This window comes from Stigmatopora argus, chromosome 9 (assembly GCF_051989625.1).
Source record: "Stigmatopora argus isolate UIUO_Sarg chromosome 9, RoL_Sarg_1.0, whole genome shotgun sequence".
In the NCBI taxonomy this organism is placed as follows: Eukaryota; Metazoa; Chordata; class Actinopteri; order Syngnathiformes; family Syngnathidae; genus Stigmatopora; species Stigmatopora argus.
This window is the reverse complement of record NC_135395.1, coordinates 684,144-693,079: the sequence shown is the minus strand read 5'-3', so window position 1 is coordinate 693,079 and position 8,936 is coordinate 684,144.

Genomic DNA, 8,936 nt, shown 5'->3' with positions numbered 1-8,936 from the left:
GTCCCCTGCAACCAAACGAACTGTCGGAGACACAAATCTACAATGGACATAGTGTAAAATGGTCCAATTCAAGTAAGTTATTCATTTGGCATCATTCGAATGGATAGAAATCAAGTTTTAATGAAAATTATCATACTCTGCCAAAACGTGCTTTTCAGCCCCTGAAAAGCACATTTTGGCCATAAAAACTGAATATGTCCCCTGCAAACAAACGAACTGTCAGAGACACAAATCTACAATGGACATAGTGTAAAATTGTCCAATTCAAGTAAATTATTCATTTGGCATCATTCAAAGTGATAGAAATCAAGTTTTAATGAAAATTATCATACTCCGCCAAAACATGCTTTTCAGCCTCTGAAAAGCACATTTTGGCCATAAAAACTGAATATGTCCCCTGCAACCAAACGAACTGTCAGAGACACAAATCTACAATGGACATAGTGTAAAATGGTCCAATTCAAGTAAGTTATTCATTTGGCATCATTCGAATGGATAGAAATCAAGTTTTAATGAAAATTATCATATTCTGCCAAAACGTGCTTTTCAGCCCCTGAAAAGCACATTTTGGCCATAAAAACTGAATATGTCCCCTGCAACCAAACGAACTGTCAGAGAGACAAATCTACAATGGACATAGTGTAAAATGGTCCAATTCAAGTAAGTTATTCATTTGGCATCATTCGAATGGATAGAAATCAAGTTTTAATGAAAATTATCATACTCGGCCAAAACATGCTTTTCAGCCTCTGAAAAGCACATTTTGGCCATAAAAACTGAAAATGTCCCCTGCAACCAAACGAACTGTCGGAGACACAAATCTACAATGGACATAGTGTAAAATGGTCCAATTCAAGTAAGTTATTCATTTGGCATCAATTGAAGTGATAGAAATCAAGTTTTAATGAAAATTATCAAACTCGGCCAAAACATGCTTTTCAGCCCCTGAAAAGCACATTTTGGCCATAAAAACTGAATTTGTCCCCTGCAACCAAACGAACTGTCAGAGACACAAATCTACAATGGACATAGTGTAAAATGGTCCAATTCAAGCAAATTATTCATTTGGCATCATTCGAAGTGATAGAAATCAAGTTTTAATGAAAATTATCATACTCGGCCAAAACATGCTTTTCAGCCTCTGAAAAGCACATTTTGGCCATAAAAACTGAAAATGTCCCCTGCAACCAAACGAACTGTCGGAGACACAAATCTACAATGGACATAGTGTAAAATGGTCCAATTCAAGTAAATTATTCATTTGGCATCATTCAAAGTGATAGAAATCAAGTTTTAATGAAAATTATCATACTCCGCCAAAACATGCTTTTCAGCCTCTGAAAAGCACATTTTGGCCATAAAAACTGAATATGTCCCCTGCAACCAAACGAACTGTCAGAGACACAAATCTACAATGGACATAGTGTAAAATGGTCCAATTCAAGTAAGTTATTCATTTGGCATCATTCGAAGTGATAGAAATTAAGTTTTAATGAAAATTATCATACTCTGCCAAAACATGCTTTTCAGCCTCTGAAAAGCACATTTTGGCCATAAAAACTGAAAATGTCCCCTGCAACCAAACGAACTGTCGGAGACACAAATCTACAATGGACATAGTGTAAAATGGTCCAATTCAAGTAAGTTATTCATTTGGCATCATTCGAAGTGATATAAATTAAGTTTTAATGAAAATCATCATACCTGGCCAAAACATGCTTTTCAGCCCCTGAAAAGCACATTTTGGCCATAAAAACTGAAAATGTCCCCTGCAACCAAACGAACTGTCGGAGACACAAATCTACAATTGACATAGTGTAAAATGGTCCAATTCAAGTAAGTTATTCATTTGGCATCGTTCGAAGTTATAGAAATCAAGTTTTAATGAAAATTATCATATTCTGCCAAAACGTGCTTTTCAGCCCCTGAAAAGCACATTTTGGCCATAAAAACTGAAAATGTCCCCTGCAACCAAACGAACTGTCGGAGACACAAATCTACAATGGACATAGTGTAAAATGGTCCAATTCAAGTAAGTTATTCATTTGGCATCAATCGAAGTGATAGAAATCAAGTTTTAATGAAAATTATCAAACTCGGCCAAAACATGCTTTTCAGCCCCTGAAAAGCACATTTTGGCCATAAAAACTGAAAATGTCCCCTGCAACCAAACGAACTGTCGGAGACACAAATCTACAATGGACATAGTGTAAAATGGTCCAATTCAAGTAAGTTGTTCATTTGGCATCATTCGAAGTGATAGAAATCAAGTTTTAATGAAAATTATCATACTCGGCCAAAACATGCTTTTCAGCCTCTGAAAAGCACATTTTGGCCATAAAAACTGAATATGTCCCCTGCAACCAAACGAACTGTCAGAGACACAAATCTACAATGGACATAGTGTAAAATGGTCCAATTCAAGCAAATTATTCATTTGGCATCATTCGAAGTGATAGAAATCAAGTTTTAATGAAAATTACCATACTCGGCCAAAACATGCTTTTCAGCCTCTGAAAAGCACATTTTGGCCATAAAAACTGAAAATGTCCCCTGCAACCAAACGAACTGTCGAAAACACAAATCTACAATGGACATAGTGTAAAATGGTCCAATTCAAGTAAGTTATTCATTTGGCATCAATCGAAGTGATAGAAATCAAGTTTTAATGAAAATTATCAAACTCGGCCAAAACATGCTTTTCAGCCCCTGAAAAGCACATTTTGGCCATAAAAACTGAATTTGTCCCCTGCAACCAAACGAACTGTCAGAGACACAAATCTACAATGGACATAGTGTAAAATGGTCCAATTCAAGTAAGTTATTCATTTGGCATCATTCGAAGTTATAGAAATTAAGTTTTAATGAAAATTATCATACTCGGCCAAAACATGCTTTTCAGCCTCTGAAAAGCACATTTTGGCCATAAAAACTGAATATGTCCCCTGCAACCAAACGAACTGTCGGAGACACAAATCTACAATGGACATAGTGTAAAATGGTCCAATTCAAGTAAGTTATTCATTTGGCATCATTCGAAGTGATAGAAATCAAGTTTTAATGAAAATTATCATACTCGGCCAAAACATGCTTTTCAGCCCCTGAAAAGCACATTTTGGCCATAAAAACTGAATATGTCCCCTACAACCAAACGAACTGTCAGAGACACAAATCTACAATGGACATAGTGTAAAATGGTCCAATTCAAGTAAGTTATTCATTTGGCATCATTCGAAGTGATAGAAATCAAGTTTTAATGAAAATTATCATACTCGGCCAAAACATGCTTTTCAGCCCCTGAAAAGCACATTTTGGCCATAAAAACTGAATATGTCCCCTGCAACCAAACGAACTGTCAGAGACACAAATCTACAATGGACATAGTGTAAAATGGTCCAATTCAAGTAAGTTATTCATTTGGCATCATTCGAATGGATAGAAATCAAGTTTTAATGAAAATTATCATACTCGGCCAAAACATGCTTTTCAGCCTCTGAAAAGCACATTTTGGCCATAAAAACTGAAAATGTCCCCTGCAACCAAACGAACTGTCAGAGACACAAATCTACAATGGACATAGTGTAAAATGGTCCAATTCAAGCAAATTATTCATTTGGCATCATTCGAAGTGATAGAAATCAAGTTTTAATGAAAATTATCATACTCGGCCAAAACATGCTTTTCAGCCTCTGAAAAGCACATTTTGGCCATAAAAACTGAAAATGTCCCCTGCAACCAAACGAACTGTCGGAGACACAAATCTACAATGGACATAGTGTAAAATGGTCCAATTCAAGTAAATTATTCATTTGGCATCATTCGAAGTGATAGAAATCAAATTTTAATGAAAATTATCATACTCCGCCAAAACATGCTTTTCAGCCTCTGAAAAGCAAATTTTGGCCATAAAAACTGAAAATGTCCCCTGCAACCAAACTAACTGTCAGAGACACAAATCTACAATGGACATAGTGTAAAATGGTCCAATTCAAGTAAGTTATTCATTTGGCATCATTCGAAGTGATAGAAATCAAGTTTTAATGAAAATTATCATACTCGGCCAAAACATGCTTTTCAGCCTCTGAAAAGCACATTTTGGCCATAAAAACTGAATATGTCCCCTGCAACCAAACGAACTGTCAGAGACACAAATCTACAATGGACATAGTGTAAAATGGTCCAATTCAAGCAAATCATTCATTTGGCATCATTCGAAGTGATAGAAATCAAGTTTTAATGAAAATTATCATACTCGGCCAAAACATGCTTTTCAGCCTCTGAAAAGCACATTTTGGCCATAAAAACTGAAAATGTCCCCTGCAACCAAACGAACTGTCAGAGACACAAATCTACAATGGACATAGTGTAAAATGGTCCAATTCAAGTAAGTTATTCATTTGGCATCATTCGAAGTGATAGAAATCAAGTTTTAATGAAAATTATCATACTCGGCCAAAACATGCTTTTCAGCCCCTGAAAAGCACATTTTGGCCATAAAAACTGAATATGTCCCCTGCAACCAAACAAACTGTCAGAGACACAAATCTACAATGGACATATTGTAAAATGGTCCAATTCAAGTAAGTTATTCATTTGGCATCATTCGAATGGATAGAAATCAAGTTTTAATGAAAATTATCATACTCGGCCAAAACATGCTTTTCAGCCTCTGAAAAGCACATTTTGGCCATAAAAACTGAAAATGTCCCCTGCAACCAAACGAACTGTCGGAGACACAAATCTACAATGGACATAGTGTAAAATGGTCCAATTCAAGTAAGTTATTCATTTGGCATCATTCGAAGTGATAGAAATAAAGTTTTAATGAAAATTACCATACTCGGCCAAAACATGCTTTTCAGCCTCTGAAAAGCACATTTTGGCCATAAAAACTGAAAATGTCCCCTGCAACCAAACGAACTGTCGGAGACACAAATCTACAATGGACATAGTGTAAAATGGTCCAATTCAAGTAAGTTATTCATTTGGCATCAATTGAAGTGATAGAAATCAAGTTTTAATGAAAATTATCAAACTCGGCCAAAACATGCTTTTCAGCCCCTGAAAAGCACATTTTGGCCATAAAAACTGAATTTGTCCCCTGCAACCAAACGAACTGTCAGAGACACAAATCTACAATGGACATAGTGTAAAATGGTCCAATTCAAGCAAATTATTCATTTGGCATCATTCGAAGTGATAGAAATCAAGTTTTAATGAAAATTATCATACTCGGCCAAAACATGCTTTTCAGCCTCTGAAAAGCACATTTTGGCCATAAAAACTGAAAATGTCCCCTGCAACCAAACGAACTGTCGGAGACACAAATCTACAATGGACATAGTGTAAAATGGTCCAATTCAAGTAAATTATTCATTTGGCATCATTCAAAGTGATAGAAATCAAGTTTTAATGAAAATTATCATACTCCGCCAAAACATGCTTTTCAGCCTCTGAAAAGCACATTTTGGCCATAAAAACTGAATATGTCCCCTGCAACCAAACGAACTGTCAGAGACACAAATCTACAATGGACATAGTGTAAAATGGTCCAATTCAAGTAAGTTATTCATTTGGCATCATTCGAAGTGATAGAAATTAAGTTTTAATGAAAATTATCATACTCTGCCAAAACATGCTTTTCAGCCTCTGAAAAGCACATTTTGGCCATAAAAACTGAAAATGTCCCCTGCAACCAAACGAACTGTCGGAGACACAAATCTACAATGGACATAGTGTAAAATGGTCCAATTCAAGTAAGTTATTCATTTGGCATCATTCGAAGTGATATAAATTAAGTTTTAATGAAAATCATCATACCTGGCCAAAACATGCTTTTCAGCCCCTGAAAAGCACATTTTGGCCATAAAAACTGAAAATGTCCCCTGCAACCAAACGAACTGTCGGAGACACAAATCTACAATTGACATAGTGTAAAATGGTCCAATTCAAGTAAGTTATTCATTTGGCATCGTTCGAAGTGATAGAAATCAAGTTTTAATGAAAATTATCATACTCGGCCAAAACATGCTTTTCAGCCCCTGAAAAGCACATTTTGGCCATAAAAACTGAATATGTCCCCTGCAACCAAACGAACTGTCAGAGACACAAATCTACAATGGACATAGTGTAAAATGGTCCAATTCAAGTAAGTTATTCATTTGGCATCATTCAAATGGATAGAAATCAAGTTTTAATGAAAATTATCATATTCTGCCAAAACGTGCTTTTCAGCCTCTGAAAAGCACATTTTGGCCATAAAAACTGAAAATGTCCCCTGCAACCAAACGAACTGTCGAAAACACAAATCTACAATGGACATAGTGTAAAATGGTCCAATTCAAGTAAGTTATTCATTTGGCATCAATCGAAGTGATAGAAATCAAGTTTTAATGAAAATTATCAAACTCGGCCAAAACATGCTTTTCAGCCCCTGAAAAGCACATTTTGGCCATAAAAACTGAATTTGTCCCCTGCAACCAAACGAACTGTCAGAGACACAAATCTACAATGGACATAGTGTAAAATGGTCCAATTCAAGTAAGTTATTCATTTGGCATCATTCGAAGTTATAGAAATTAAGTTTTAATGAAAATTATCATACTCGGCCAAAACATGCTTTTCAGCCTCTGAAAAGCACATTTTGGCCATAAAAACTGAATATGTCCCCTGCAACCAAACGAACTGTCGGAGACACAAATCTACAATGGACATAGTGTAAAATGGTCCAATTCAAGTAAGTTATTCATTTGGCATCATTCGAAGTGATAGAAATCAAGTTTTAATGAAAATTATCATACTCGGCCAAAACATGCTTTTCAGCCCCTGAAAAGCACATTTTGGCCATAAAAACTGAATATGTCCCCTGCAACCAAACGAACTGTCAGAGACACAAATCTACAATGGACATAGTGTAAAATGGTCCAATTCAAGTAAGTTATTCATTTGGCATCATTCGAATGGATAGAAATCAAGTTTTAATGAAAATTATCATACTCGGCCAAAACATGCTTTTCAGCCTCTGAAAAGCACATTTTGGCCATAAAAACTGAAAATGTCCCCTGCAACCAAACGAACTGTCGGAGACACAAATCTACAATGGACATAGTGTAAAATGGTCCAATTCAAGTAAGTTATTCATTTGGCATCATTCGAAGTGATAGAAATCAAGTTTTAATGAAAATTACCATACTCGGCCAAAACATGCTTTTCAGCCTCTGAAAAGCACATTTTGGCCATAAAAACTGAAAATGTCCCCTGCAACCAAACGAACTGTCGGAGACACAAATCTACAAAGGACATAGTGTAAAATGGTCCAATTCAAGTAAGTTATTCATTTGGCATCAATCGAAGTGATAGAAATCAAGTTTTAATGAAAATTATCAAACTCGGCCAAAACATTCTTTTCAGCCCCTGAAAAGCACATTTTGGCCATAAAAACTGAATATGTCCCCTGCAACCAAACGAACTGTCAGAGACACAAATCTACAATGGACATAGTGTAAAATGGTCCAATTCAAGCAAATTATTCATTTGGCATCATTCGAAGTGATAGAAATCAAGTTTTAATGAAAATTATCATACTCGGCCAAAACATGCTTTTCAGCCTCTGAAAAGCACATTTTGGCCATTAAAACTGAAAATGTCCCCTGCAACCAAACGAACTGTCGGAGACACAAATCTACAATGGACATAGTGTAAAATGGTCCAATTCAAGTAAATTATTCATTTGGCATCATTCGAAGTGATAGAAATCAAATTTTAATGAAAATTATCATACTCCGCCAAAACATGCTTTTCAGCCTCTGAAAAGCACATTTTGGCCATAAAAACTGAAAATGTCCCCTGCAACCAAACGAGCTGTCAGAGACACAAATCTACAATGGACATAGTGTAAAATGGTCCAATTCAAGTAAGTTATTCATTTGGCATCATTCGAAGTGATAGAAATCAAGTTTTAATGAAAATTATCATACTCGGCCAAAACATGCTTTTCAGCCTCTGAAAAGCACATTTTGGCCATAAAAACTGAATATGTCCCCTGCAACCAAACGAACTGTCAGAGACACAAATCTACAATGGACATAGTGTAAAATGGTCCAATTCAAGCAAATCATTCATTTGGCATCATTCGAAGTGATAGAAATCAAGTTTTAATGAAAATTATCATACTCCACCAAAACATGCTTTTCAGCCTCTGAAAAGCACATTTTGGCCATAAAAACTGAATATGTCCCCTGCAACCAAACGAACTGTCAGAGACACAAATCTACAATGGACATAGTGTAAAATGGTCCAATTCAAGTAAGTTATTCATTTGGCATCATTCGAAGTGATAGAAATCAAGTTTTAATGAAAATTACCATACTCGGCCAAAACATGCTTTTCAGCCTCTGAAAAGCACATTTTGGCCATAAAAACTGAAAATGTCCCCTGCAACCAAACGAACTGTCGGAGACACAAATCTACAATGGACATAGTGTAAAATGGTCCAATTCAAGTAAGTTATTCATTTGGCATCAATCGAAGTGATAGAAATCAAGTTTTAATGAAAATTATCAAACTCGGCCAAAACATGCTTTTCAGCCTCTGAAAAGCACATTTTGGCCATAAAAACTGAATATGTCCCCTGCAACCAAACGAACTGTCAGAGACACAAATCTACAATGGACATAGTGTAAAATGGTCCAATTCAAGCAAATTATTCATTTGGCATCATTCGAAGTGATAGAAATCAAGTTTTAATGAAAATTATCATACTCGGCCAAAACATGCTTTTCAGCCTCTGAAAAGCACATTTTGGCCATAAAAACTGAAAATGTCCCCTGCAACCAAACGAACTGTCGGAGACACAAATCTACAATGGACATAGTGTAAAATGGTCCAATTCAAGTAAGTTATTCATTTGGCATCATTCGAAGTGATAGAAATCAAGT